The sequence below is a fragment of the Schistocerca cancellata genome, chromosome 2 (genome assembly GCF_023864275.1).
Source record: "Schistocerca cancellata isolate TAMUIC-IGC-003103 chromosome 2, iqSchCanc2.1, whole genome shotgun sequence".
NCBI classification, from domain to species: domain Eukaryota; kingdom Metazoa; phylum Arthropoda; class Insecta; order Orthoptera; family Acrididae; genus Schistocerca; species Schistocerca cancellata.
The window spans coordinates 577,117,549-577,136,456 of NC_064627.1; the positions used below are offsets into that span (position 1 = coordinate 577,117,549).

The 18,908-nt window shown below is 43.0% G+C and overlaps 1 protein-coding gene across 2 annotated transcripts in view; it reads left to right on the top strand.

Annotated features, from left to right (window-relative positions):
• LOC126162181 (inositol polyphosphate multikinase) overlaps positions 1-18,908 on the top strand; it is a 362,534-nt gene that overhangs the window by 179,880 nt on the left and 163,746 nt on the right. For both annotated transcript variants that reach the window (XM_049918502.1, XM_049918503.1), the window contains exon 3: positions 2,573-2,677. The gene's annotated coding sequence lies outside the window, so the exon portion shown is untranslated. The remainder of the gene's footprint in view (positions 1-2,572; positions 2,678-18,908) is intronic.

Consider the following 18,908-nt stretch of genomic DNA (forward strand, 5'->3'; position numbering starts at 1 on the left):
GATTATGCACGTCTTTTAGGATACCTGCACCTTTAAGGCGTAGATGCGAATAGTATTGTGACCTGACGCTGGAATAAACGTCTTCGGAGCGTGAGACGCGGGGAGTTGCAGTCTTTACACCGAACTACTTTGCTGCTGTTACTTGTTACAAACATCTCTGATGCCGTAACACTGATACCTTCCCACATCCCTCCCCCTCTCTTCCCCTTGTCAGGACGTCTGAATTTACGTAGTACTCCAAAAGCCACCTTACGGCGGGTGGCTGAGTGTACTTCTGGTACCTCTAACTGATCCCCCTACCCTGTTCCGCTCACAATGGCGCATGAGAAGAAGGTTTGTACGGTTCGACTCCTGCTAAAACTTAATTTTTAATTTCTATTTTCTCATGATTGTTCGTATATGGTTTGCATCCTTTTCCTTAGAAACTCCGAACATTTGTTGTAAATGCGGGAATACTGCATGTATTTGCTGTAGTAGATGCCGTTTCAATTTGTGTTTTCCATGTCTGTACGACAAATACCATCCTGCAACGTGTGATGTCGAGAACACATCCGACGAGTAATTTACATTGCTCTTGTGACTTAATGTATTACTGGATAACGCCATTCGCATCATTATTTATCGGGGTTTGACTTCTCCTTTCCGAGCCTGTCCCTCGTCCTTGAACATTTAATTAAAAATAGTAAATTGTTAAATAATTATGAAATTCACTACAACTGCATGAAAATTCACGTGGTTCTTTTTTTCATTATATTGCCTCTCAAATGTCATATAAATTAAATAATGTGACCAGTGATAAAAAAATATAGATTAAAAAATAAGTGTTAGCGGCATTCGAACCGTTAGCTCGTCCACGACCTTCTTGCTAAGCCCGAACTTGACCACCCCAACTTCTCGTGGGCGGCGCCTGCGCACAGATACATCTTCTGATTTTTTTCGGAATTACGAGAGTAGTGCACCTTATTACTTGCTCGTTATGTTGTTTTAATAGCCTACTAAAAGTGTACAAAAATTGAAGTAAATCCATGATCCCAACGTTGTGGCCTCCTCTTGTATGTTGTTTCGATACGAAAAGTATCAGTTGTGGGGCTGACCACTTCTGTAATTTCTGTTCATGCCAGATTATCGAAATTTTCACCATGTGTTCTTAAGAAGATATTTCTTGGGGACTTAGAAACTTTTTTCATTATTATTATCCGTTAACGATATCGAGGGGTTCAACGTTACCGTACTTATGCGTGTAAAATAAGCACCTAATATCCTGTCTGAGACGTAAATGCATATTTAATTGATGTAGTGAATATGTGGCAGGGGTTCTGGGGTCAGCGCATGGGTCCTGAGGTCACCAAATTTTGTTTTTTTTTGTCGCCATTTTTCCACCAATAAAAGTTTATGACGCGCTGTGTCTGTGTAATGAGCACTTCATACCTATACAGACTGTCTTGACCTGGAAATTATTCGGTGGTACCACCTGGCGGCGTAAGCGCCTTACAAAAAATATCTTTCCATGTGAAATTCTTTGTACTTGCAAACCAAACGCCGAATATGTTCCTCTTTAAAATACTTTGACAGACAAGTGATGAACCAGCTGCCTCGTTCCTCATTCCTCCTTCCTTGTCAAAAATTTTGCCATGCAAACATATTCACGCTTTTGTGCTGAAAGAGTCTAGCAGAGAGACTGAGAGACTGACAGAGAGAGAAGCCGGTATCAGTGGGAGAGAAAGAGAGAGGAGACGGTGATGGTGAAAGAAAGTGGCAGTGAAAGAGAAAGATAGATGGATAAAGACAACAGCCATGGGAGCCACAGACAGACAGTAGCAGTAAAAGAGAAAGAGAGATGGATAGAGATAGATGCACTGGGGGCAAAAGAGAGAGACGAGAAAGTGAAAATGAAAATTAAAGATGAGGGGAGACCATACATAGGATTGGGGGTCTGGATCCTCCCAGACCGGCGAACACCGACATGTAGATAAAGGGAAGGGCGCGTTCGGACCGAAATTTTAAACACGTGGGTATAGGGGAAAAATAAGATGGCCACCCTAAAATTTTTGAGGTACTGAGATGGCAGTGAGAAGGACAGACGAAAGGAGACAGTGTAAGTGCGAGAGGAGACAGTGGCAGTGGGATGCACTGTAAATCAGTGGGAGAGAGACATATGTGTATAGACAAACCGGGACTGGGTAAAAGGATTTAGAATTTTCTGTGTTAAAAGAGTGTGAATATGTTCGCATGCCAAAATAGTAGAGGCAGCTGTCTCTCCATTTTTCTGTCACAGTCTTTTAAAGAGAAATATATTCGCCTGTTTTGGGAGGAGGGGGACCTTGAATATAAGTAGCCTATGTGTGAAACCTGACTCCGGAAGTCTTTACCAGTGACTCTCAGATAAGATCGTTATCTTGGCTCTCTATCTGTGAGCCATATTAATGTGAGTTTTTTACTATCTTTTCGTAAATGAGTAGAAACCGCCAGCTTTTCATTTTGTATACTCTGTACAACCGTTATCTGTAATACACGAATATGATTATTTATGCATATATTAATATAATGTTTTGTTATTCTGGACATGTTACAGTCACCAGTCACCTGTAACGCTGAGACACAAAGAGGAGCTGAGAAGAGCTCAGCACGTAGTGGGGAACTAGAAATAAGAAGTTGGCATCACAATCAGAGCACAAAGGTGAGCAACAAATATACGAAATGTATTGACTTGTAGAAGTGGCAGTTATTAAATTTAGTAACTAGCATGTCACATCATGATTATTTTTTTAAATTCTAAAGTGTAACATAATTTTGCAGGCGAACAATTCTTAAAATAAATGAAGTCTTTAAAACAGCACGTGCACGATTTTGGAAAGATCGATGATGACTAGGAAATTGGCTGTAAAAGTAATAACGTAGTGACACGTTATCGGCGGGCTTCATATTGGAGAGCAGTTGCTTTGAATCGGATCCTATATCCGAACCAAACATTCATTTGCTGTTAACACTGGAATCGCTGTTACGGATGTCTTCAGTGCATTCGTAACTTTTGATATTTAGCAAGTACCTGTTCAAACTGTAGCTCCCGTGAAGAAAGAAGGGATTGTTCTGAGCGGGTGAAGGCGTCACTGACGAAAAACTCTCCTCTGCGAACTCTTCGCATAGGACACTCATGTCTACAGGGTGAAGCCCAACTCCACAGGCAAAATTTCTGATGTTGTTGAACAATATTTTCAGAAATGCCACCTGTAGTCTCCGGTGGCTTGTTCTAGAGTAATTGCATTTCGTTTTATTTCTTTCCTTCATTTAGTTTTGTGTATGTATTGCACTATAATTGTCTGAACAAGAGTGAAAACGTCGACGGCGTGCGCTGTATGTCCTTTCTGGAAACAAACTCGTTGCTTTGTTCACGGTACTTTACTCTTAACCTTCGCCGGCCGTGTGGCCGAGCGGTTCTAGGCGCTTCAGTCTTGCACCGAGCGCCCTCTACGGTCGCAGGTTCGAATCCTGCCTCGGGCATGGATGTGTGTGATGTCCTTAGGTTAGTTAGGTTTAAGTAGTTCTAATTTCTAGGGGACTGATGACCTCCGATGTTAAGTCCCATAGTGCTCAGAGCCATTTGCACCATTTCTTAACCTTCAAGCTTGCATTTGGTACTGCTCGGTGCTATCTCTTGCTTTGCTTACTGTACTTCACTTTCCACCATCAAGACTGCTTTCGGTACTAGGTTACTGATGAAGAATTTACCGATATGCATCTTCTGTATGGGTCACTCAGTGCAGCGGAAGAGTGGTACAACGAACCCATGCTGAGCTGCTCCCGTAGCGATGGGAACTACATCATAGTAGTTTTGCATATTTACAGAGGCGCCTGAGAGAATACGGTTCCTTCCGCGTTAGAATGGAAGTATTGGTCATATGAGATATGCCAGGACAAAAGAGAGAAAGTGTTACATTCGATTGGTACAGTCATAGTGGCCAGTGGACTCTCCATGTCGAGTGGAGTTTGAAAATTGGTTCCTACAGCTATATGCAGGAAATTACAACTTTTGTGCATTCGTGTTATTACAGATAAGGCCATCTCTACAAGAAAGTACATCCTCAACAGTAGGAATAGCCATATATATGATGATGAAAACCCAAACATACTGCTATGACTATCCTATCTAGACAAGTTCACTTTAAATGTCTGGATAGGTACTGTTAACAATTACGTGGCTTCCTGATTAACTGATCAGAGTCGTGTTGAAACGTTGCTTCAACATGTCCGACAGTTCTCAGAAGGTCGACCGCTCTGATTTCGTCACCTTGCATCGTATCAACATGACTGGGTTCGGGACGTTTTTAAATATATTTTGGACAACATTCGATTGGTCAGTGTGGTCCTGTTCCATGCCTCGCTCGGGCATCGCACGTGGCACCAAGGCTCTTTCTATTAAGAGTCTATTTACAAGACACTGGTCGATGCTCACATGGACCTGGTTCCTAGATGTGTTGCAGCTGCGGAAACAGTACACAAAACTCCTGGGTTTCTTGGACGTGTAAGATACCCAGATGTGCGTCACTGTTACGCTCGGCCATGATCACGGTGGTCAACATTTTGAACAATGCAATACCTGTAAGGGAACAGTTCTCTATTTGTTACACACTGTACTATACACTGACAGAAGAAATTGAAAGCTCTGTGCTGAAAGTATACGTGTTTCATGTGAGAGACCCATGTGCCTGCCACAAGACTTCACTACTGCTGTTGCGCCTGCTAGTAGGCATGCGGAATCGCATGTCGAGGGGCGGTCTGTCTGCAACTGGCTAGGACTGTAGCAGTCTGTCTCGGTACAGGTACATTTTTGAAGCACCCATGAAACGCAATGAAACGCAAGTGGGTGACTCTGAGGCTGTTGCCGAACTGGGGAGTCTTACAGAGACCGTTTGCCGTTTTTTTTTTTTTTTTTTTTTTTTCATGCGTGTTTGAATGTCGCACCCCTTCGTAATCTCATCATAGAAATGCCCAGAGCAGGAGGGATGAAAAAGCAAAAGCATCCTTTGCTGCTTCGGACCACGTTAATAATTAGTCAAATGGTTTTGAACGGTCCCTACTGTTTCCACCCTGTACACCAGAGCGAAACCTGCAGCCGCACTGCACTGCAAAGGAGCGGGATCTCGTTCAGTGAGGTTGATGGCCCAACATACACAACAGTTGAATCGTCCAGGGATGTCAGCAGCGATGCCAAGAGCGTCATCCTGTTTCTCACCACTCTGTCAACAGTCATGTGTGGGAATCAACGCCTCAAGGAAAGGAGTAATTTCATTTACGCTCTTTAATGCTATCCCCTAAGGCTTGTCGACTCTTAGCGGCGATGTGTGTGAAAAGTTTTCCTCCATAAGAAAACCGCATGGTTTCGACACTGGGTGTCACGATTCTGATCTTCATCGGAGAGCAGTCAAAAGAAGGTGTGAAATATGGGTAAGAGAGGATGTGGCGACCTTCCCATTGTGTGGCGTTGGGCAGAATTGCAGCGAAATTTGGTGCCGACGCGACATTATTAACCCACATTAGCCATTCACGTGAACTTCTGAGATCTGGTCTTTTTTTCGCATTTGTCAGCATCTTGCTGTTTGAAGCGTCGCCATGCTTTCGCACCCTTACAGATCAAGGTTGTTGGCACCTTCGAGCCAAATTTCAAACATCCGTCGCATGGGGAAACAATTGTGTAGCACCAGTGTACGTGCCACCATTCGTAAAAATACCCTCGGTGACCCTCATTACCGTAATTGCATTAAACAGCTACGGAATCATACCAGGAGCAATGCCAGAAATTAACGCAATCTGTAGAAATGCAAGAAACCGAGTAAAGTGCAAAATAAGAATGCGAAGAGTGTGGGCTGTATGAGGCGTGGTAACTGAGGGTTACGGTAGGCAAAGCCAGTTCAGCTCGCAGCACCTCACATTTTCTGCTAGAGATCTGCATATGTCACATCTAGACTACCGTGGATAAAAACCTAATTATGAGCAAGGAAACTGCCGAAAACCATAAACCTGCGCACCTGCACAAATAAGGGATTCCGGAATTCAAATCCAACAGCCAAGTGGATTTTAAGGGCCAACTGTGTGTGTGTGGTAATCAGTGGAGAAAGCTGTCAGGTAACATCAAACATTCAACTTCGTCGCAGAAAAGATAGTTTATGAAGGCAGCTTTCCTCCTCAAATGAATGTGTAATCTATGTTAACTAGTAGTTTAGCTTAATTATGAAGAGAAGTGGGTGAACTTTTTTTGTCTAAGAGTAACCCATTACATTTATAATAATTCTTCCGTCCTAAAGTGTTACAGAATTGGGAGACCATTCCATGGAGGTTTTGAATAACTGTGCTAGTAGCAGAGAGAAAACGCAACGTATCATAACGTTTAGGCTACCCACCGACAACAATGTTATGCGTTTCCAACTAAGGTAATTTAATTGTAAGATATGGACAATTTGGTCCTGCGGTGCCCGGATTATTGCAGGAAAAGAAATGGCAAGAAGCAGTGAGAGATACTTTCCTATACACAGGAATTTCCGTTAGCCAGGGACACACAAATGCAGAGGGGACTATGCTTAACAAAATTTCTCAGAGAGTAAGAGAGTCACACTAAGTGATACAGACATTATAACATTACCTATGGTTTTACGGTTTTACGGCAATATTTCGCTTCAGAGAGGGCACCATCTTCTTCTTCTTCTTCTTCCTCATTTTTTTTTTTTTTTTTTGCTAGCGGTAGTGCCGAAATGCGAAATTGCAGCAGTCGAAAAGCGTAGGCGTAAAGGGAAGGAGACAGATATAAATGATCCGAAGACAGGTTCTGTCTGATGAGTACGTATTAATTCTTCATCCGAGCATCGTTAACCTTGTCGTGTCTTTATATAAATGCACAGGGCTGGTACCTGCTTGATGGATTAATCATCTGCTCGGGCAAAACACGAGGCAATGGCGATGTTCTGTGTAAGCACGTAAGAACCTGCTACGAAAGGACTTCGAAAAGGTAAGTTATGCATATCGGCCCACGCATTGTCAGAAGAGAGTGCGTGTTGCAGGCTCCCTGGAGACGCAGTTCTGCACATGCGGGTGGTGCTTTCCAGGGAGGAAGGCCACAGACGACATTGTCCAGGCAATCGAGGAACTGATTCGCAGCATTCGCAAATTTCCCAACGATGAGGTCGTTCACACAACAGTTCGCGAGTGGCTCTTTGACCAAGGAGCGGATTGCTATCGTCGAGGAACTGAACGTTTGGTGGAAGTTCCGACCAGACTTGGTCACTATGTTGAAAATTAGTGTCATGTACCTGTGTTACTGTGAAATGCAGTGCAGCATTCTATAAAAGTTACTTGGCATGCGTAGTAATGTCTAACTTACTTTTTCAAGTCCCATCGTATGTTTGTTAGGCACCTTGCGAGCACCATGTAAAAAACGTGTCTACAAGCTTACGGTTGACTCCCTTGCATATTTCAGAACAGGGAGGTTGAAGGAGACGTAGTGCACAAAATAACGACAACAGGGTCGGTCAGCTTAGTACGATATCGCAACTGCTGCTGTACCATACTGACAGAGTCTAACGTACGCTCTTCACTATTAAAATGTAGTCTAAGTTTACGTAAAGCGTATGCATTTCACTGGCGAATGGAGGCATTATCCTATTATGTAATAGCGGAAGACAAAGCACTTCGGCCTTGAGGACGTATCGATCGCCTCTTACGGAAGGTTACCTGTTTCCCTACGAGGCGCGCGTAATGATGCACCACGGAAGCATCTCAAGTAAGGCTTACTTGTTATCTGTAAATTAGCGGGACGTTCAGTAACGTGTCTTGTTTAAATTATAATAAGGTGACCTAAGATATGAGAAAAATCGGAAGTGGTAGGAACATCATAAAGTAACCTGTCTCAATTTGCGGACATCACAGACGTGTTACTATTGATCTCCCTGTTCGATGTAATATTTTGGTGCCACCTAAGGAACAGCTTCCCATGTGCAACTAAGCTTGTTTGGATTGCTCCTCCATCACACATCTCTCAGAGCATGTGCTCAACGACGGGCAGTTGTTTAGTTTATACGTAGGTTTACTCCCGTGGGTTGTATGCATCATAATGTATTTCATCCAATGGCAACAACATCGTCAAGATAGTGTGATAGCTGGAACTCAGTTCTCTCTTCTTTAGCCGAAATACTTCCTTCGCTATGTTAATCGTTTTCCACGATGAGTAATTTGGAATTTTGCACGGAACTTCGATGTTACATTACCGTCCCTTTCTAGCATTTGTATTTAGTACAGTAGATTCCACTGTGTGATGGACAGCATAACTACTATACTGATATTAGTGACAGTTTAGGTATCTTGATTACTGCATACTGAGTAATAATGAGTGCCTCAAATTCAATTTCAGCTAATGGAACAGATACATTCGTATTTGACGCTGATGTTGAGTAAGTGTGTAAGGAGGCCAAACGACTGAAGTTTTCAGTCTCCTATTCACCTCCACCCCTTCCCACACTAGGACAGAAGCATTGCATGCAATCTGTCTGTGTGCAACCGGCCGCTGTGGCCGAGCGGTTCTAGGCGCTTCAGTGCGGAACCACGCGACTCCTACGGTCGCAGGTTCGAATCCTCCCTCGGGCATGGATGTGTGTGATGTCCTTAGGTTAGTTACGTTTAAGTAGTTCTAAGTCTAGGGGACTGATGACCTCAGATGTTAAGTCCCATAGTGCTCAGAGCCATTTGAACCACTTTTGTCTGTGTGCAAGTGTCAGAAAGTGTTATAAATATTTTCGTAGCGTTTATCTCAGGCGGGACATAGGAACCAGACCGGTATTCACGTAGTGGGATGCGGAAAACCGCCTAAAAAGCACATCCAGGTTGGCTGGTATCAACCCCTCGTCGTTAATCCACCGGGCGGGATCGACCCGGAGCCGGCTTACCTCCCTGTCCTGTAAGTGGTCACGTTAGCACGTGCCTCTTGTTTGATTGCAGTTCTTCTTATAACATGTATAAGGCAGCAGAGAAACATAGGCCTACCACTTTCGAATACTGGAATTAAAATTAATATGGCTTCTGACACGATTTTCATTATTCTGACATAACGTTTGTGCCGAAAAGTATGCCTCGTATATTTTAATCAGGTGAAATTATTATAAATTAGCTACGTTAATAACATTTCAGCCAAAAATGTTACTCTTTTCACGGGGTACGTTTCTCTGTTACTGGAGTGTCTGCACTACTCTGGTCTAGTATTTCTCACATTATGTAACTAGTGGATTACAGAGAATGTGCGTGAACAATAAGTTACAGCATGTGACAGCTATCAGTCACATATTCTGACAGGAGTTTTATGAGGAGCTAAGTTTTAAATCCAATGCTGTGTGCAGTGCAACAGCAGATTATGGACGCCTGTGAACCGTCTTCCCTGCCTAAGCCGTTGATCTGTACGAGCAAAATCTCATTTTAAGACCTGTCTTCCAATATTAATTTTCTGTACATTTTATTTTCCCAGAAGGAGATTTTGTAGGCAGTTTCAAGCTACCCTGAATACGAGTATGTGGCTTCTCGATTTATTTCGTACATCTGTTTATTCACAAATCTGCTGTCAAAGTGATAAATATTATTATGCTTATATATTTACGATTTTTGATTGCAGGGGGCTTCTCACATTATGCTAACCTCACATGCTTGTCGACTCTAATACTTGGTTTCTCCATGAGGAGTGTGGCAAGTTCGTCCGCAGCTCGTGGTCGTGCGGTAGCGTTCTCGCTTCCCGCGCTCGGGTTCCCGGGTTTGATTCCCGGCGGGGTCAGGGATTTTCTCCGCCTCGTGATGACTGGGTGTTGTGTGATGTCCTTAGGTTAGTTAGGTTTAAGTAGTTCTAAGTTGTAGGGGACTGATGACCGTAGATGTTAAGTCCCATAGTGCTCAGAGCCATTTGAACCATTTTGTGGCAAGTTCCACAACTGCAGATAAAACGTGGAAAAAATAGCTACTCCAGTTGCAGTACATTTTTATTGTAAAACACGATCTTTTTGCCACTATTACAGTAAAATTATTGTTACCTTGCTCGCCGTTTGTCTCTGTCACTCAGTGGTATAACGTGCAATTCTCGGGCGTGTGTGACGTTTCTACGTACTTTAGTGCTTTCTTTCCTCTTCAGTTCCTCTTATTAAACTCATGCTGTGCATCTCCTAGTGTACTGTTGTCACATTAGTCAGATCCTCTCAACCAAGATGGTGTCATTCTAATTGGAGGGGGCTACTGTTCGGCTCGTGATTCATTGAGGATCTGGCGTTGAAGGACTGCGCTTTTGAGTGCACTCATTTTTCAAGGTGGTCACTTCTCTCCAGTGTTTCAATCGGTAAAATGCGATTCTGGGAGGTCTGGGCATGTATTCTATTTCGGGTGGCGGAATAAAAACCCAGATGGCTGAAATCACATTAGCTAATATGGGCTTACAGATGATCTTCATTTGGCAAGTAACAAGCTACGTACAAAAATATGAGAAGTCATTTGTCAAAAAATTTGCTCTTCGAGCCGTAAATAATTACGAGGTATAATATACAGCTTACTACATCTGGATCTAACGTGTGAACCTCTGTTACTACAAAATCCAAATGTGGCGCATATCTCTTGTAATGATAGAAGCTATCACCTTAACTGCTGATGTCACGTCATCCTTGTTTGATTTGTTTGTTTACGACAGCAGACATGGAACGAATTCGAAGACGCGGTCCTAGGACTGCAGCAGATCCATAGAGTCCATGTGACTGTGTATCAGATTTTCTGGGTAGTTTAAAGGGTAATCATTGTAAGCAAGCGACGTTATCCTCACGAAATGCTAATGGGTATAATTAGAGATCGGGTAGTACATCTCTAGTCCGCCTGTCTGCCTCCGGTGCTGTGTGGTGAGTGCAGATGCCTGACTCGCGGAGGATTCGGGTGTGATTCCCAGTGCTGCATACTTCCCTTGGTGGAAGGACTGTTAAGGGATGCACTAAGCCTCATGATGTCATCTGAGGAGCTGCTTGACCGAGCAGCAGCGGCTCCACGGTCTGGAAAGTCTTCAAGAAGGCCGGGAGAGCGGTGTGCTGACCACATGCCCTTCCATAGCGCATCCACATGACGCCGCTAGTCAGAGGATGACACGGCGGCCGGTAGACATCCCTTGGGCCATCACGGCCTGGACGAGGTGTTAGTGTAGTACATCTGCATCTGCAAATCACTCTGGAGTGCATGGCAGAGGGTGCGTCCCATTGTGCCAATTATTAGGGCGTTTACCCGTTTCATTATGTATGGAGCGCCCCAAGAGTGGTAGTTAAATGCCTCTATGAGCGCCCTAACTACGAGGTTGAGCCAATTATTATCCGCAATTTAGTTATATTTTTGTTTATTTTGGTAGTACCGTCGTTTTACATTGATGACGCATGCTTCGTTTATTTGTTGTTATATCTTTGCAATTTTCAAGCTGCTAGGTTAGTTTCGTTATCGCTGCCGTGCTGTTAATCATGGCTACTGTGCTGTCTGTTTGCACCAAAGAAGAGCAACGTTCAGTGATCCGTATTTTGTGGTCGGAAGGCGTGTTACGGGCCGAAATTCATCGAAGACTTTCGGTACAGTACGGGAGCAGTGTTTTGCCACAACGGAGTGTCTACGAATGGATTGAAAAATTCCGAAATGGTCGCACGATGAAGGAGCCGGACGACCGTTTACCGCCACAGATGAAGAAACCATTGAGTGTTCACGTGAAATGATTCTCTTAAGACAGACGATTAACTATTGACGAAGTGGCACATCGTCTACAAATTAGTCACGATTCTGCCTACGAAATCATCCACTACAGACTTGGGTTTCATAAAGTTCGTGCAAGATAGGTCCCAAAACAACTCACATAGTTGCATAAACAAACGCGCCTGGATATCTGCAAAAAACATTTGGATAGCTGTGGTGACGAAGAAGACAACTTCTTAGACAGGATAATTACTGGTGACGAAACATGGACTCATCATTACGACCCGGAGAGTAAACGGCAGAGCATGGAATGAAAATATCCAAGTTCGCCGCGCAAGAAAAAGTTCAAGACCCAACCGTCCGCAGGAAAACTGATGCTTACGGTTTTTTGGGACTCTCAAGGTCCAGTACTGGAATATCATGGGGAAAAGCGCACGACAATAAACGGCGTACGTTACAGTGAGATGCTTACTGCCAGGCTAAATTCTACAATTCGAAGCAACCGCCAAGTATTGTCGTCAAAAGGTGTTGTGTTGTTGCACGACAATGCCCGCCCGCATACTGCTCCCCACACTGCTGAAACGCTCCAGAAACTCCAATTTGAAGTACTGGATCATCCTCCATATAGTCCCGATCTCGCCCCTTCTGACTATCACTTGTTTTGTCCACTCAAACAGGCATTAAGGGGCCGTCGATTTGCCTCGGACGAAGCACTGAAAGAAGCGGTGCATTCCTGGCTCGCAGATCAACCGAGAACCTTCTTTTATGAGGGCATCACGAAGCTTGTTCAATGATGGACCAAGTGCGTTGAAACGCAAGGAGACTATGTCGACAAATGATGTTCTTGTAAGTTTCCTATTTGATTACAATAAAATTTTATAACTACTTTGCGGATAATAATTGACTTACCCCCGCACACCAGTCTTGTCTTCGCAGCCTCTATGGGAGCAATACGTAGGGGCTGTAATGTATTTTAGATGTTTCTAGAAACTTTCGAAGTCTGTTTTTACGCGAAATTTTGCATCTATCTTGAAGCATCTTCCAAGTCACTTCTTTTAGCAACTTCGTGACACTCTGCGATGGGTCGAAAAAACTTATGACCATTCGTGCTGCCCTTCTTTGTATCCGTTTAGTATCCTCTTTTAGTCCTATTTGTTATGCGTCCCACAAACTTGGACAATATTCTAAGACGGGACACGCGAGTGTTTTATATGCAGTCTCCTCTGTAGACTGATTCCATTTCTCTAGTGTTCTGCCAATGAACCAGTTCTGATCTGCGACTGAGCTTATGTGATTGTTCCATTTCATATCCCTGCAATGTGAAACACCCAGGTATTTGTATGAGTTGACCGATTCCAACTGTGAATCATAGATTTTGTAATCATAGAATGGATACTACATTTTTTCGCTTTTTGAAGTGCAGAATTTTTACATTTCTGAAAGTTAAAAGCAACCTTTTTGAAATCTTATCATATGCTGACAATATTTGTGCAGCTTCTTTCAGGCAGTACTTAATTTCAGATAACTGCATCATCTGCGAAAAGTCTAAGGTTACTATTGATATTGTTCAGAAATCATTCATAAATATCACGAACAGCAATGGTCTCAACACACGTCCCTGGGGTACACCCGAAATTATTTCTACATCCGTCGAAGATATTCCACCCAACATAACCTGCCGCGTCTTCATTAACGAAAAAATCCTCAGTCCAGTCACAAATTTCACTTGATACCCCACACGATCATACTTTCGACAATAAGTTAGATGTGCTACAAATTAAAATGCCTTTCGAATTCTAGAACTACTGCATCTACCTGATTGTTTTGATCCATGGTTTTCAGGACATCGCGCGGGAGAAGTGCGAGTATGATCATATGATCGATGTTTTCGGAATCCATTCTGGTTGGCGTGGAGGAGTTCATTCAGTGCTATATACCTCGATACGTTCGAGCTCAGAATATGTTCTAAGACTTTACAAGAAATGGATGTTACGGATATTAGACGGTAGTTTTGTGGAGCATTTCTGCCACCGTCCTTGCAGACGCGTGTGACCTGTGCTTTCTTCCAACTACTGGGAGTTTTGTTCGAAGGATCTAGGGTAAAGCCTAGTTAAAAGAGAGCACATACGTAGCCATTATTCCCCTCCTCGCTCAATACGCGAATGGAATAGGAAGGAGAATTGCTAATATTCGTACTGTACAGAGGTTTGCGCAGTATATACGTAGGAGTAGCTGAAGCTCTGGTGCGTTATCCAGTTGATGCCCACTTAATGGCTGATCTCCCAATACTATACTGTGCTCTTTCTCTGTCTTTACGGATGTGGTTGCTGTTCTGGAGTGTTCTTCACGTGAATCATCTCTCAAAGAAGTGCAGTCACATCTGAAACAGGCCATCCATTTCTTAAATTTTGAAATGAAGGAGCAGTTTCCTTACAAATCGTCCCCGTCGGCAGCTCGTGGTCGTGCGATAGCGTTCTCGCTTCCCGCGCCCGGGTTTCCCGGGTTCGATTCCCGGCGGGGTCAGGGATTTTCTCTGCCTCGCGATGACTGGGTGTTGTGTGATGTCCTTAGGTTAGTTAGGTTTAAGTAGTTCTAAGTTCTAGGGGACTGATGACCATGCATCTTAAGTCCCATAGTGCTCAGAGCCATTTGAACCATTTGAACAAATCGTCCCCAACAGGATGTTAAATTCCGTTGGCGGTAAACCATCAAAAATAAAGAATTTCCTGACGGCACGCGCTGACGCTAAGAGCGTGACTATCTCAAAAATTCGTGCACAGAAAAATATTGCACAGATCAAGTTGCGACTTGATCGCGCAACATGTGTCAAATTTCCTTGATATCAACGGCATGTCTGATACTCCGCTTGCATGGACGCCGGAAGATGAGACACCTCACCTGCCGTCCAAGCTGTCCCTGACATATCTTTCTGGCACCAACTTCCCTCCCTCTCCCCCCCCCCCCCCCACATCTTTTAACCCTGCTACCGTCGACGTTCCTCCAGAGAGGCCTGTTTTTAAACCCTAAATTTCGTCTGATCTGCCTACTGATCTCCAGGTTCCAGAACAGCCAGTTTCCCTACGGGAACTTTTCCGTCTAAAAAGCCTCCTCTCGGAGCTCTGACCAAGCATGGCGGCGTGTTCGTCACGGCACCGCAGCCCAAATCTACGCCTGCCGAGCCTCATTTAGATTATTCCAAATCATTTTAGATATGTACTGGAGTTATTCCTTCATTAGGAGAACGGTCGTTTCCTTCTGCGTTGTTCTGATCTCAACAGACATTATGCTTACCTCCAGTGTTCTCGACGTTCTCAGTAAATCTCAAATACTTTCAAACTGACTGATGTTATTTGCACAGTCTTTTAGACCTCACAATTTACCAATAATCTGACTTCTCAGAGCCTTTTCTGGCCACATTCCAATACACCTGTACATTTTCAACTCCTCGCACACATTTCTCGTCTATTTATCACTGAGTTTTAACGTGAAAAATTCTATCTAGGATGTGAAGCCACTTGATGTCCTAGCGTGCATTCATTCCGTCCGTGAAATTGAATAGCACTCCTCTTCCAACAAGTCAGATCTACTTACTTTCAATCAAAGTATGAAGTTCGTTCTGATAGGCATGTATTTCTACCTATCGGCCTCAGAGAAATATCTCAAGAAGCTGTGTTAATTACAGGTTGAATGTGGCCACTTTTGGTCATCGTGAACAGAGACTAATCATCATAAGAACTTCTCTTGCAGTGAAGTGCGCCGAGTAGAACCGTCGCGTTATGATTTTAATTCAGAACGTCCATTATACGCAACTGAGGGCACAGAAACTGGGAAATCAGTAGAGAGTTTCTTTCGTTGTAAGATTATGACCTCAATAGTTCTCAATAACCCACCTTTCGATAACACCAGCACACCACAGTAATTTTCTGCGGATGAATCTGTGTTACGTGAGTGAGTTACGGTTTTGTGCTCCACTTTGGCGACTGTTTTTGTGTATTCGCAATCAATTTAAATGGAAATACATGAAAATACTCCAATTGCTTGTTGTCATGTTATGATCCATTCAAACAATTGCCTCCCTTCAGAGTGGTTGCAACTCCTGCATTAACGGTTGTTTCTGTTAATGCAAGTGGATATACTTCGTCGGAATACGCTGCTCTCTGTCTGCCGACAAACCCACAAATCGATTTCTGTGGACGTGGCATCACGCACACCCTCGTTGAGCGCAGACAAGCGCCACGCGGGCGCATAGCGTTTTTTATGTTTGCCGTACAAATGGTTTTTTTATTTACAGTATTTAGACTCTCTGCTCAGTTGAACCACTTGGCGCTCCATAGTGCCCCACTACTTGTACCCAATTCTTCAGTCTTTATTTAAGAGTTGCCACTATTAAAATGTATTTTCAATATCATCACGCATTACCCTATTTTATGCCTCCCAATTGTACGAAACAAACTCAAACACGCAATGTTTATACAATACACATTTCATGGCTACACTTGTCTACAATATCTGTACAGAAATACCGCCAAGATACTATTAGAAAAATGACCTTGGATTTCAAATCCAGTGTACTTTCAGAAGAACAATGTCGAAAACAGCTGTCATATTTTGGATAACAGCAGATAAGATTACGTTTTTAATGTGCGTCATACAGACTACACAGTATTTTTCGGGGAAAAATTGAGATATTAGCTGCAATATGGACAATTTAGAGAAAACAAAGTTCTTATGAACATAATACATTTTCCACAAATGTTTCAGTATTTTGTGCATAACCAAACTTAAGAGTGGTAAAGAACCCACAGCTGACTGACTGATTAAAAAGTAACATGTTGTGCCCAGCTGTGTAAATATTCAAAAAATTCACTATAACTTCAAACAACGTTGCAGCTCTCTTCCCAAAAATATGTTTAACGAAGGCACCTTTCGTTCGATTTATCAGAATAAAAAGGTTCGTAATGTGGGTGACACATACGTATAGTCATTTTTCGTCGTACCGTCCTCCTATACTACTGGAGTGAGTTCCGGAGGCCAAATAATGAAGCTGATCCCTTAGATTGCTCATTAATCTCATAAATGTCAGGTTTACTTCACTTATTACCCCAAAGCTGATTATTTGCAAGTTATGAATAAACTAATTTAATGAGTACGGTGAATATGGATTACCATAGAGCCTATGGAAAAAAAAAATCTGCTCTTAAACCAAATTTTGCGTTAATCAATTTCTAGTTATGTCTTTGGTGCTTAAGTTACATTGTCGCGAAAAGTCGAAATTTTTCTAACTATTTCTTTTGGTTGCCCTGTAGAAGGAGACAGACTCACCAGGAAAGAAGCTGAGCAGTGCTTGCGTTAGTTCGTATACCTGCCGCTTTTTAGATTAGGTAACGGAGGACGTTTCGTCATGTTACGGACGGTGATCTGTAACTGTGAAAAGTGTACCTGCGACATTCAAAGAATTACTGCTTCTCCCTGCCTTCGTGGTCGTGAGTTCGCGTCTTCAAAGTGGACACATTTCCCAGTTGGCATCCACAAACCAAAGCAATTGCGCTTTGGTTTGTGGATGCGTAATGGCCATTATTTACTGTACAGCCAAAGGCAGGCGTAGAAAGGAAACGGCGAGCACCTTTTGCTGCTATAGTAATTGGTTGCGATTCGCGAAAACTCCTGTTATTTAAGCGAGGCCTTGTTACAGAAATTTAATTTAGGTTACTGCATATTATGCTGTCTAGTTTTGATTAGTGACTGTTATATTTGTCTTAGTCTTCAATGTGGGTCATCATTCCAAGTACCAGAACTTTACCGAGATTTCTATGCCCACCTGTGGAAAACAGTAATGGCTCAGCATAAAAAGATTCAATCATTTTAATTTGTGTGTTTCCCTTTCAAAGTGCCTATTTGCTAAAATAGTCATGAAAGATTAATCTTCTGAATTCTGAACTGATATTGTTCACAGTTACGGCCGGAAATGGCCTTATGAGATCTTTCGACGTGCGATCTGTAGTTCATGTCTGTTGTTTTCTCCTTGTGGCGAGGTGGTTTTGATTTGTAGCCTGCGTGTGTATTTTCGAGTACCTAACCTTATCTAAATGAAGGGACCGAGCGATGTCTGGGATAAGCTCAAAATGGTCGCCTTATTTCAACGCGTGATTATTAACCAAAAGTATTTATCAGCTCCTTGAATTATGATTTAGTACCGTTGATACTTTCATTGTTTATGCATGAAGTGGAAATTTTATCAACTCATTTAATGAATAACGGAAAACTGTTGTGAAACGTGTAAATTCTGTTAATTTTGAGTCTTTCACTGTTTATGAGATTTAAAACTCGTATAAGCAAATTTTCAAAATTTTCTTTAAATATTTAGAATAATAACTTAGTGTCTTCTGATTGTGTGATCCATCGATAATTTTATGGTGGCTCTCGTAACGCCTCTTTTTAAAGAAGGCAGTGGCGCCACGACATTCTTTGGCTGCCCGTGTGTTGTCACCCCGTTGTCGCTGCTCAAGCAGCCGGGAGGCAGGTAATTTCATCTTCCCGAGAACCTCCGGATATTGCGTGGCTCGGTACAATAAACAGCTTTCTACGATATCTTTTCACAGACATTAGGACCTGACATTTCCCGCACTTATGGCTTCTCGTCGCCGCTCAGCAATATCGCTTTATAAACGCTCTTATATCTGTCTTGTGCACGAGTATTAAAATTAAGTACTGACTGTCGTCATACACCAACCGACACACTATTTAGCGAAAAAATACCATGGGGGATATGTTTCTAGCATTGGTAGCAGAGAGAGAGAGAAGGAGGGAGGAACTGACATCAGCCGGCCGAAGTGGCCGTGCGGTTAAAGGCGCTGCAGTCTGGAACTGCAAGACCGCTACGGTCGCAGGTTCGAATCCTGCCTCGGGCATGGATGTTTGTGATGTCCTTAGGTTAGTTCGGTTTAACTAGTTCTAAGTTCTAGGGGACTAATGACCTCAGCAGTTGAGTCCCAGAGTGCTCAGAGCCATTTGAACCATTTGAACTGACATCAAATAAATGAAAACGGATTTAGCATAATAGCCATAGTTTCCGGAATTCCTATTGGTGACAGTCCGGAAGATATTTTTCCCCTAGTGGTGTGATGGGGATGGTGACCGCAAAGTGATCATGATAACAATTGCTTCAGATCCCCGCGTGGATACCTTGA